The 14,178-nt window shown below is 30.9% G+C and overlaps 1 pseudogene; it reads right to left on the bottom strand.

The window, feature by feature from the left end:
* Positions 1–10,793: 10,793 nt before the first annotated feature.
* LOC150031695 (uncharacterized) lies at positions 10,794–11,659 on the bottom strand (annotated as a pseudogene).
* Between the last annotated feature and the right edge of the window lie 2,519 nt (positions 11,660–14,178).

The raw sequence follows: 14,178 nt of genomic DNA, 5'->3' as shown, positions 1-14,178 counted from the left end.
ACCTAAGTAGGTTATGGATGTCTATATTAAATAATACATTTATAATACTCTCCCTTAGATATCCATATAGTATAAAATAAATGTCTTGTTAAAACTTTACTAGAAAAAAATCCAATGGAAAAAAAATCCCAGTGAAGGGAGTATATTATTTTATATATTTCAATGACTGCCTCATTAAAACCCTTGCTAGGAAAACCCAGTGGAAAAAACCATAGTCAAGGGGGAAATAGTGCAGTAAGTTTACCTCCCCATGGAACATCATTTGACATCTCATCAAATCATAAATAGATTGATTAGGAAGAAAGTAAATCAATGTAAACTAATTCTCAAATAAAACATAATATATCTTCAACTCTACTCCAATATCTTTCTTTGGAAGGAATATTATATTTGTGTAACAAAATTATTAAAAATACTACTACAAGTAGTATATAACTAGTAGTAAAGTTATAAACGCACTTATTTCTAAAAATCTATGGTTCTTCAGGAGCTAAAATTCTTCATTATTATATCTTTAGATTGGATGATATATCTTTTTCAAAACCACCATAAGAGTGTTCAATGATGTATCTAGTCTATATAAGATCTTTTATGTACAAATTGATGCAATCTCATATGCTTTATACTTTATTTGCAAGCTAAGACAAAACTTTACTTTTTATAACTATCATCTCAATTTCTTTCTTAAGAAACTCTATTGCCTTTGAAAACTCTTTAGGAATTTTTATTATTTATTCAAATCATCAACATATAAATATATAGTAAATCTTGAGTATAATTTCTTTATAATATCATAGGGACAAATAGGGTTACTTTTATACCCATATTTCAACAAATATTTAATAAGATGATTACATCGCATTCATCGATATATATATACATATACATACATACAACATGTATGTATGTATATATATTTAATAGTATGTATGTATGTATGATAAATTAGATATTTCATGGCATTGTATCCATCATTAGATAATATGTCTTATCATAATCAAAACTAGTTCATTACGAGAATTAATGTGGAATCTATCTCACTTTCTGTTTTGTGACTTCACTCTATTTGTTTTTCTTTCAAATACTCACTTATATTTCACATGTTTGACATTCTCTGATGTCTGGACTACTAGTCCTCACAATTTTGAAAAATGAGTTTATTTCTATTGAATTGTTTCTTTCCATATAACTCAATCCTTTCTATGTCAACATTTTTCAGTATATCTAAGTACACCATACCCATTTTCATAATTAATATTGTGAGTGACATCGTATGCAAAAATATTGTCAACTTTTATAAATATGGCTCCATCTTTTCCGGTCTATTGGGTTTTATGTCGTAAGACTCGTGGTTTGTAAACATAAACATATTCTATTACTAATAAAGATGTTACTGAGGTTTATTCAATAAAACTGTTATTGAATATGTGAATTGCATATTTCATTTTAGAAAATCCTAAATCCAATAAACTAAGATCCATGGCTATAACATGAATACTTGGACTTTATATAGAGACATACAAGTGGATCAAGTTCAAGTAAATAACCTAAACAGTCTGTAGTATATGAATATGGCTGAGTACTTTATTCTGGAAACACTATTGGATGCGGCCCACTTTGTATTTAGTACAAACGATGTGATCTTGAATCATTCATGTAGAGACATGAGAGTGAGGCGTCTTATGCAAAGTGTATCAAGCTGGGCCAAAAAATAAGTCACTCTTACTTTATAACATCGTTTTCTATTTAAAACTGACTATTTCAAATATGATGACCTAGGTAACTTGGCCTTAATTTTGAGCTAACTATGAAACTCCTATTTATTTGGGATTATCCTTAGATTTGCATGGGTGAGGGTGGCTCATCAGCGCCAACTCAATACGCCTCTCATTTTAGGGGTAAAACTGGGTAGATAGTTAGAGACATAGGGTGCAAGATGGAGTTCACTCCTACCTGCATCTAGGGATAGTAATGGAGTTGTTCCCTTAAGTGCTGACTCCAGGTCTTGAACAAAAAAACCCCACACTCTCATTGGCCTGAAAGGGACTTAGTTTAATAATGAGATCACAAACTAATTGTTCATTAGAGAATTAGCGGGACTTAAGAAACAAGAGGTAATTACGGGGGTAAAATGGATATTTGACCTAACCATAATTGTGAATGGCCGACTTACTAATGAAAGTTATATCAAGTGGACAGAAATATACCTACAGTGAGGAAAGTGCAATTATTGCGCGACAATGGAGTGTCCTGATAGTTAACGAATGTTGGTTAACTAGGTTAAAGAGTTTAGTTAGTTAATCTCGGATTGTTGGAACTCATGATCTGTAGGTTCATTAGGTCCCTCCACTAGCTCATATCAGACTAATCCTTAAAACAATGTGATGAACAAATGCGAAGTTTTCGAATTCAGATTTTTGGAGTAAAGTGTTAAATATATCTTATATATTTAACCTAATGTTTAATTATGAATTAAACATATAGAGAGAATAAGATTTAGATATCAGAACTTTTTAAATAAGGATTCTAAAATAGTTAATCAGGATTGATCAGGATTAGTGTGGTTCTAAAATTAAATTAACTAAATTGTTTAATTTAAAATTAATTCTTTAAATTAATTTTAAATTAAAGAGGTCAAAATTGAAAGTCAAAATTATTGACTAGGTCAAAATTGGATTGAAAATCAAAATTGTTGACTAAGTCAAAATTGTTGACTAAATCAAAATTGTTGACTAGATCAAAATTGAGTTAAAGTCAAAATACTGACTATCGACTTTGAGAGTCAAAAAGTCAAAATGTTGACTATAGACTTTGAGAGTCAAAGTTTGACCATTTGATCAAGTTAGTGAAAAAATTCAAGATTGATTTAGTGGGAAAATCCAATTTTTGTAAATTTGATTAAACTATTGTTGCTAGGTGTTCATCCCTCTTTAGGACACTAATCCCACTTAGAGTTAATAGAATTTTGATTTTCATAAACCCAAATTTGCATGTTTTGCATGATTTTGCGTATAAATAGAATGGTTCTCTGAAGTTTAATCTTGTTGGCAAAAGTGGAAATTCCTGAGATTTTGAAGAACCGTAACCTAATTCTCTCTCAAACCCTTATACTCTTTCTCTCCTTTTTTGTCATTCATTGATCCCACAATTCCGTTCTAAGGTCGGAGAATAATTAGGAAGACTCTTTGGTCTACGAATCGATCGTGAGAAGAATTGATCATAATCAAGGAGGAATTTGAGCTACAAAGGCTATATTTTCTTACCCTAATTTGGTTTTATGAACATGCATGCTTATTTCCTTTTAATTAACGAAATTAGAGTACTTAAGATCTAATTTTTTTTTCCGCTCATTATAGTTAACTCCTTCACAGTCATAACATATAATTTATTAAAATCTCATTATTATTCTTATTTTCTTTGATATTCTTATAAGTACTCATATTTAGGTATTCTTCTTAAATATTCATATTCTTAACTAAGTCATTTTGATTATTGACTACTTCCTTTTCGAGGATCTTTATCTTTGGAACTCATTTGTCTATCATGCTTCAAGCGTGTAAACAACTTGTTGTATTGGGATATCAATTTTAGATGATATATTTGTAACCAATATATATAACTTAGTCACTTTATTGCAACTGTAAATGCTCTATAAATACATCTAGCATTTGATTTATAATATTTTACCAATGAATTTATCTTTTAAACTTCTAGTTCAAAGTTATGTTTATAGTGATCAAAATGACACTATTTATGCATTTCATTCAATTTATTTTCCATCTTCTTCTTTCCTCCTCCTAATGTCGGAAAATTTGTCTCATTAATAATAATTAGCAAATTGTGTAGTAAATATATCACCCGTCAAGGGTTCATAAATATTTAATAACCAATGTGAAATCAACTTTAACATAGATTTATAACCTCTTTGGCTTCTAGCCATAAGCTCATAAGTCATTGGCCTAGAACATACAAAATGACATGATTTCATATAGATTTAAAAGCTTTGTTATTTGAACATAAGCTATATGATCATCACCTGAATGCGTCAACAAAAACCATAAAACATTTAAATTGTTCACTTGGTGGATTAATAGGATTACTAAATCCAGATATACAACCATGAATCCATTCCAAAAATAGGAGAAGTTCAGTTTCAATTTTAGCTAGTGAGTTTGATAATTAATCTCTCTAAGCCACACATGACAAATTATTAGAAGAAAGAGTCTTTTAGTTCTTCATTGGACGTCAACGTATATTTCTAAAAACTATTTTCACTATTGACCCAAAATGACTCATTATATTAAATAAAAATATATTTTGGTCAATGAACTTAGATTCATTATTGCATATATTTTAATTAATTGAATATGCATGCAATATAATTTAGAAAAAAAAGCAAAAAAAACTTTTCTATATACATGTTCCATAGGAGACAATAGATATAGTATATAAATATCATATATCATTCTTATTATTAATCTCTCTAGATAATGTCTATTACAATGTATACCATTCAAATTTACTAGATTTCTCTTTTATTTACAAGAAAATAAAGTATATCAATGGTAAATTTTGCTCGTCTGGGCAAAATAATATTTTCTTTTCCAAAGTCTACTTGACTTACTATCATCATATTTGATCGCTTCAAAGTCTTTTGAATTTTGAAAACATATGGTCTACTTTAAGTAAAATATGCATATGCACTATATGCAAAACATAAATATTAACTATTCATATTCTCTCCAAGAGATTCAAAATTAATCCAAATATCTCATATACAAGTGGGTTCAAAAAGAATAATCATCTTTTTAAGAGATTCTAAAAAAATTGTAACATCCAAATAATATCTCATATTTAGGAGTTAAAAAAATAAGTTATCTCTTCAAGAGATTCAAGTAAATTCTCAAAGTTTACTTCCCCACATCGTTTTCCTTTTCATTACCATGAATTTTAAATTTCAAAGAGACTTTTAAATATACTACAGGTATAAGATTATTGTCTCTTTTCCATCATATTTGAAAAATGAACTTCCAGTTTTAAAGAACAATTATTTCTTCCTTTATTATGATCATGATCTCAACATGAAATATTGCAACATTCATTTCAAGGAATGGTTTTGAACTATTTGGTTGTGATTCATGATTTTGCATAAAATCATAAGCTCATTTGCTTTATTTAATCTCAAATAACATTATATTTATCTTCGTCAAAATGTTTTAAATTTTATTTCTCAAATTACTACTGCAGGAGCATGTTTGATATGTGTAAGTAACATATGCTTATTAGACTATGAGCATTTATTGGATTAAAATATATGCAACTATAGGAGCATCTAGTTAATAAAACTCGATAAAACAATGCATTTTAAAATAATTAAAATAAATACTAATTAATTTATGTAATTTCAAATGTATTGAATCAAAATTAGCTTTAAGAAGGTAATTAACTATTATGCATGATTTTTTAACTTTGTTATGAGAAAATTTAATCAAATATATATAATCACTATATATATATAAATTTCTAAAGTTCACAAATTTATCTACACGAGAGTAATTTAAAAATTAGATAATCAAATAAATTTCAATATTAGCATGATAAATAAAACTTTGACTAATTCAACTCTCAGATTAGTTTCCAGATAGAGGTGTTCCTTTACGTGAACTTAAATATCTCAGTCTAACTACAATAATCTTTAGACAGAATTTTCTTATAGTTAATTTTTTATTTCTAATTCATTAATCTCTTAATTAGTGGTTATCATTATTAAGCTTTATTTTTAATATTATTAAAAACTAATTCATTTAAAAAATAATCTTTAATATCTAAAATCTTAAACCTTTCAAAATAAAATTAAAGATAATCTTAAATATTTATTCCCAAATTTGAATGATAAAAGATAATATTATATTGAGAGAGAATCTTAAGAGAGAAAATATATATTATTCTAATCATAACAATTAACAATTGAAATCAATGGGGAATTTAAATTATAATGATGAAGACATTATATCTTTAAAATTCTTTTCTTTTAGACATACCAAAAATTAGATATAAAAAAAACCATAGATTTTTCATGCCGCCTCAATTTACACGTTGCCTTGAAAAAGTGCCACCAATCCAAAAATTGTCTTTGGCCAATTACACTAAAATATCATGATTTAACGTGGCCGGTTAAAACGCTTTTAGGCATTGAAACACTAAAATACGCATGCATATATTTCAAATAAAACTCAAATCCAACATTATTACTGGGAATGCGATTAAAGTCTTACATTGATTGGACTGAGGAAGATTATGGGTATATAAGTGAAGATGACTATCTCCACTGATATGAGGCCTTTTGGTTTGAAACAAAAAACAAAGTCATAAGGTCATACCATTGTAGAAATAGTTTGAAGGGTCAAACACATACGTATAAATATAATAACATGTTGTAAAATAAGAACATTACAAGAACAAAAAGAAACAAAGTAGAGAAAACAATTGAACTCAATTGTTCACTGTTATAGGACATGAAATGGTGTATGTTACAATATAGAATTCAATGGAAAGTGTCTATTACAACATGAAATTTAATGGGAGGTTTATGATATTTGATAATCTATATAGGTTAGATTTAGAATAAGATTGACACTTCTCTTCTCTCTTTCCTTTTTTATTCTCTCTTTCTCTATGTTTTTCTTACCACTTTTTTGGTGCAAAAATGGATATAAAATAGAAGATTTTCAAATATAAGTTTCTTCAATTTTCATACTTACCAGAAGTAAAGAATGTAAATGTATTTTCTTCTCCTGTTTGCATATATAGCTAAAGAACTACAATAAAAATAAATGGAAAATAACTTTTTTTAAAAACTTATATCAAACTACAAAAAAGAAGAATTCCAAATCAACTTATGTTTAGTTATATACAAGTTTCGTAAACATTTTAATTGTTGTAACATATTCTTCAGTTAAATTTGATTTGAAATTTTAAAAGAACGTTCAGATATTCATAAATATTTCATTTTCATTTTAGATAAAAATAAATAATTTCAAAGACTTTCTAATCACGATGATATATCATTCTTATTCTAACTTATTATTTTCATAAAGATTACACTCAAAATCTCTCCATTACATGTAAGTAATGAAACCGCTCCAAATACTTTTTGAAAGTAGGGTTATGAAACCACTCCAAATGTCCATTCTTTGTCAAAATATTTAACTCACAAAAATAAAATAAAAAAGGCCACAGTCCAAAAGAAAATGTACTACCGTCCACCATTTTGAGCTTTCTTTCACACGTTTTTTTTCTGTCTTTAAAGAAAAATAAAATAATATATATATATATATATATATATATATTTGAAGAACATATATAAAAAATAAAATCTCAAAAATAAAAATAAGTGGTCCATAGAGTATGAGATAGTGATTGCAGGCCTGTTTGTGTGGTACTATTCTTTGTCGGAAAAGCGTACTACATTTAGTTGTCAACAAAATACATAAGATATATGAAATGTTAGGCATGTGGTCACCCTAACTTTGATTCATTTACTCTCACTTCCGACCATCTAGAATGGAAGATTTCTCACATACAAAAATTACTACTTTTTTCTTTTTAGCCAAGTGTATACATCTTGCATAGTTGAGATGTAAGTGTTATAAAAATAATGGCTAAAAGAAATAATTGAAAATCAGCTAATAGTTCTCACCACTCAAATTAGGGATGTTAAACGGAAAACACAGACAATAACCGTAACAACAAGATATCAACAACAAGTAAGGAGATAAAGACACACAGAAGTTGGTAACCCAGTTCGATAAAATCCACCTACGTCTGGGGGATAGTGTGCCCGAAAAAGATAATCCACTAATATTAATAAGTTAAACAGTTTACAACGCAGTATTTATCTGTAATACACGACTATTACAATTACTCACGTAGATCTCAACTCACTAATCACCTGGGCCCCCCAAATGTGAGACTCTCTCTAAATGCACTTAGGCTCCCCCTAAGCTGAATGATATTAGTGTTGAACACTTCAGCTTCCGATAGTGTGTCACACTCCTCTCAATGTTGTTATCTTTCCTTCAAGTTAGCGAATTCCCTTCATTGATGAATCTTAGGATTAGCGAGTTCCCTTCATTGATGAATCTTAGGATCTCCTAAGATGAAGAACTCCTTCTCTGTAGCAATGACTTAGGCTCCTCCTAAGATCGTGAGAATTCCTTCTCGACAGTGATGTCTTAGGCTCCCCTTAAGACCGTGATTATCTTCAACATATTGCACTCAATGGATGAAGAACTTGCACAACAGAATATAGTGAACAATGAGCATAAACATAATTTTGCACAATTCGGCCACAGAAAACGTCTTGCTCAAATAACAACAGTGGCAACCCTAAATGATCGGCAAAATTCACCTTTAGTAATTGAATCCAAGAAATGAAACAAATCCCCATCTGGAAAAGATAAGTCGCTCCTCAATCAAGGAAAATATCAGAAGAAATGAATCAGTCGAAATTTTCTTGATAAGGAAAAAATATTCTACAGAAATAAAATTATTATTTAAAACAAATGTTAAGACTTTATTTGAGACAACTGCAGAAACCAATGCCTTAGAAAAAAATATAAAGCCAACCAAACAAATCTCCAACAAGTTCTCCTTTGGCTTGTATATATATTTTTAAGATAGAACATGAAACAAACAGCCAATCATTCAATAAAAAAGTTATCTGAAATCAAATCTTAACAAGTACAATAACATCACCAATAGCTAAACAAAAACAAAGTCTTCGAGAACAGAACCAAAACCAATACAAACTACCAAACCAAACAAAAACAACTCCAAACTAAACACAAGCATAGTTTCAACAAATCATAAAACATCAAACTCAGAAGCAGCAAAACCAAATCAAACCAACTTCAGCAACTCCAATCCAAACTCTCCCCCTTTCTGGCTTCAAAGAAAAAATCAATAGGTTGAGCATGAGGAGAAATGTGTTTCGTAGAGTTGAACTTGTGTTTATTGTTGATTTATGTGGATTTGGCTCGATCTCTAGTACTTATCCTCTTATTCTCTCTATTGAATGTGTATGCTTGATTTGAGAAAATGGAGTGCGTGATGTTCTTGAAGTTGAAGTCTTGGAAGAATGTGCATGCTTGATTTAGGAGACTCGTATTTTTCAAGGAGTGTTCAGCTTCATGAGTCAAGAAGTCTTATAATTGTTGGGAAAATTCTCTATAAGCTCTATGAAGTGTGAAATTTCTTAACCTCTCTGTTCAATGCCTATGATTTGAGGAAATATAACACATTGATATTCTCAAAGCTGAAGTAGTCAAAGGACTTCAGTCTTCAAATATGATTTAGTCTTTAGAAGCTTAGAGAGTCTTCTAATTGTAGGGAAAATTCTCTTAGATTCTCTAAGTGTAAAATTTTTTAACCTTACAAATAAAGATGAACCTCTCTATTTATATAGGGTTGGCAAAAATCCCCATGGGTCCTCACCCTGATCGGGGCGGGGAATCCCTAGTTTGACCAGGGATAGGGGTCAAATCGGAGATAAAAAACGAGGATGGTATCCCCGCCCCGTCCCCATCCCCGTCCCCATCCCCGACCCCGACCCCACCTCGAATATTTTTTTAGTAATACTTTTAATAATAATAACATTAAATAAATAAATATATATATATATATATTAAATTTTTTATTAAATCTAAAATGTTTTTAATAATTAATTTAAATAAATAAAATAACAGTAATACTAACTATTATATTAAATATTTAAAATTTGAATATAAATACCAAAATTTAATTGATTTCAAATAATTAAAAATCTAAATATAAATGAGGAATTTTCCCCCGCGGGGATTCGATCCCTGAATAGGAATTCCCCGACCCCGACTCCTCAAAATGAGGAATGGGATGGGGACGAAGATTATAAATTCCTACTCGGATGGGGACATGGACGGGGAGTGCATCCCTGGCCCCGCCCCGCCCCGTTGCCAACCTTATATTTATAGAGTTCTCATGTGGGTTTTATGAGTTTGGGCTTAGTTAGTCCGTAGACATGGCCTTTAGGCCTAATTAATTGGATCTTGAGCTTGGTTGGCCTTTGGGCCAAATCAAGCCTATTTCTGGGCTTATTTGGACTTGAGCCCAAATATTAATATCAAATTGGACAAAAATATTTTACTCAATCCAACAATTACGATGGAAACACGTGGCATCATCAGGATTTGTCAATTTATGTCTTTAATTTCAATTTGGGATATGAATAAACTTCTAGTTAGTCTCAAATTTATTGATTTGTAATTTCGTCATTAATTAATGACGTGGCAATTTGTGACTGATCCAAAAAATTTCTCATTCAACATATATATCTATATATATATATATATATATACACATACCCATTTTTAAAGGTAAATAGTTAATATTGTGAGAAATTTAGATTAATATTGTTGTTTTTAAAACTAATTAGAAAAAATACTATAGTTTGAAAACAATTTAGAGAAATACTATAGTTTTTTTAATTATTATTTTAGTATGTCAAGTGTTCAAAACTCGACAATTACAAGTCGAGTATTGAGAACTCGAGAAGTAAGCAAGTCGAGTGTTGAACACCCGACAAAGGCATACTTATGGCACACTCATATTTGTTGTCACTATTTGTTGTTCTATTTCTAAATAACGGTCGAGTGTTTATGTTTTCTTTCGTAATTTAAAAATAATAAAATGTAAATTAAAATGTTCATATTTATATAATTATTATCTCATTCATTTAAAAATAATTAGAAAAAAAATCAATGTGTCCCACAAGGCGGACGTCGTCGATTTTGAGCTGGTTGTCGTCGTCGACTTCGAACTTGAGGTTGCTCTGGTTTCTCTTGATGTTACTCTGGTACTTTTGCAGGCGCTTCATAGTATAAATATTCATTATGCTCTCCATGGTCTCAGCCATGTTCATGCACATATGAAACGATGGACCAACCTCTGAATCATAATATCCTAAACCAAATGTTGGCATCATCATTATCAGACTAACATAATCAGTTTCACTCCCCGTCTGCATCATAGGAGGCAATTCTTCCACATTGTGGGCAACCTCATCAAACTCATCTTCTTCTTCTCGAATAGGTCCCCTACGTTTAAGAACTGGTAGAAGAACAATAGGTACATCGTACATATAATATATCTTCTCCATATAGCTCTGGTTGTTACTGCATATAGCAAGAACCTAGTTCGAATCATTTGCAACATTATGGAGTCTATTGTTATTCGATCTCTGTGAATTATAAAACGATTAGACAATATTTAAAATAAATTTAAATTAAAAATAATTAGACAATATTTATTTATGTATCAGATGACCCACAGCTACTCTCGGACAAGTAACGTAGCATCTTGTAATATTATTGTACCAGTCGATATAATTTTGAGTGACATCTCTATCAAATTGCCCAATAGAAACCCCTATTACAATAAATCAAGCACGATAGTGCCATCACACTTTTCAAAACAATCTCCAGTTTTAAATCGATGTCATGCAGTAGGGTTCAGTATTACAAGGCGATGGGACATCCTGCTGGAAACCGAATTGTCTCATTACCCCGTCAGGAAGATCTCACTCACCAATATGAAAACATATGAGAGACTTATTGTCCGCCATATGTTTTAACTATTTATACAGAAATTGAGCAAAGTGTCCATAACAACTTTGTGAGGCTCCCAAATAATCTAAAACATAAAACATTAAAGAATATTAAAGACAAATACATTAAAAATTGTATAAAAAATTTAATTTGATTCAGTACTAATGTACGTGATCAGGTTAAAGCAGATCAAATATGTATCTGTACTGACTAACTACAAGTGTAGCTATCCTAGTCACACAAAATTTGTCTCTCCACCTATATTTTTAAATTAATTTAGATTTTGAATTAATTAGATCAATTATATAATTTTTTTTTGTTAAATTAAATTGAATTAGAATAACATATCTAGAACCGTAGGCTCGTCCAGCTAATTGAGCGTCATTTACATGTTGGAGCTGTGGAGCGATTATTGAAAATCGTTCCCAAGCTCATAATTGTAAAAGTATCAGAGGCCCAACGATCTCACAAACTTCAGGTAAGTTGTCAGTCATGCTAAACATGCTCCACCCCAAAGATATTGTCCCACATAATAGAGGTTAGCTAACAATGGCAGGAACATCAAGTGAATAAAATGACTTAATTTATCAGAAAATAGACTTTCACCCATCATCTGTAGTATATATGTTTGCGTATATCTCATGACGGTTTCCTCATCCGCATCATCAGCGAGCTCACAGATTTGTATCCCTAACCATATCAAACTTAATCTCGCTCCTTTAATTTTATCGACGGGTGGGGTCACATCAAGGAACAATTGACAAATATGCAACCAGTCATCATACATCACTCTAGAGACCGGCTCACCATCAACAGTTAACCCGAACAACACTTCTATAGAGTGATAGTGCACTCTCTAATAGGCATATGAAATGTATGCATCTTAGGCCTCCATATCTCGACCAATGTTATGCTGAGATACCAATCTAGCTAAATGAATCCCAATCTGGCAATTCCATAAAATCTAGATGTACGAAGTAACGGTAGTATTCAAGGATGAAGTGGGATAGTGTGATGAACAACTGCCTCTCAACGTCTACAGTGAAAGAACTCTAAATCTAGAGAACCAGTGAGCGGAAGCAAATCGTTCTAAACTCCATTATGAAAGAACATAAACATTTACAATCAAACAAACAAACAGATTGTGCATTAAGGACTAAATTACAGCATGCTTCTTAATTAAAATAAAAAGAATCGAGTATAATACCTTTGAAGAACACTTTCTTCACGTATTCTCTCGATCGATCAGCAACGCGTCCAACAGCACGCACGCAACGAGCCTCTAGAAAATTCTCGATCATCAGCGAGTACAACTCAATCCTCGACCCTTGAACAGAATTGGACACCACCACACGATTACCTTGGTATTCTCGGTGTGAGAATCCAGGAGTTGTGGGCTCTGTATGGATTTGGATAGACGGAATGAGGAAATGAAGAGAAAGAATGATCGTATAGACAATCGAGTATACGATAGAAGAAGAAGAAACTTATCGTATAGACTTGATACTCGATCGTGTAGACAGCAAGTAACTATCATATAGGAAACTCGATGACTTATCATTTACTCTCTCCACAAGTAATCTTATTACCTCTTTTGTATAGCATGTGGAATGAAAAATGAAAAACTATTTTTCAACTTTTATCCCATAGTTAGCCATAAATCGTATATATCCATCCACTAATGTTGTTATTGGAGAAAAATAAAATACTAATTATCTCATAATTAATATATTATAAATAAATACAATAACTAACTTATCGTATTATATTTATAACATGTAGGTTTAATATTGCATCATATGCAACATATATACCATAGTTCTTTTCCTCTTTTATGGCATTTAATATAAATCATATTCATATTGATTCCTCCAATCAAATAATGTATAAATACATCAAATCAATATATCATATATAATTGAACTAATTTAATTATATCATATATAATCAAATTCTCTCTCATTAATTTGAACATTTCAAACTATCCCAATAACTGATTCTCAACATGAATTCATTGAGCTACCAAGAGGACCTTATGGACCTGTAGCTTGAAGCTCCAAGGATACGTGAATAACTGACTAAACTCTTTAATCACGGTATCTACCATCCATTAACTACCGGGCACTCCACTAAAGAGCGACAGCTGCACTCTTCGTGCTATAGATATATTTCTGTGTCCATTGGATATAACCAATCAACAATATGATGATCATTCACAAATTGCTCATAAGTACAGCTAGGCCAAATTGTCATTTTGCCCATGTAGTTACATCTAACTTCTTAAGTACCATTGATTCCTCTATTGAACAATATATCATAGTCCTACTATGATTAAATTCTTCTAGGGCCAAGAGAAGGTGTGGCGCCACATTGTTCAAGCCCCGGAATCAGCCCTTAAGGGAGCAATTTATCTACTTACCCCTACTTTGGGGAATGAGGGAATTCCATCTTGTATAGCTAAGTTTCCAGCTCCCTAATTAGACGAATCCCCAAAGTGGTAGGTTTAAGTCAGCGATCTGGCCACTCGTATCCATGC

Source organism: Benincasa hispida, chromosome 12 (genome assembly GCF_027475165.1).
Source record: "Benincasa hispida cultivar pf3 chromosome 12, pf3_genome.v1.1, whole genome shotgun sequence".
Taxonomy (NCBI): Eukaryota; Viridiplantae; Streptophyta; class Magnoliopsida; order Cucurbitales; family Cucurbitaceae; genus Benincasa; species Benincasa hispida.
The sequence above is the reverse complement of the archived record's forward strand: the minus strand, read 5'-3'. Positions and strand labels throughout refer to the sequence as shown.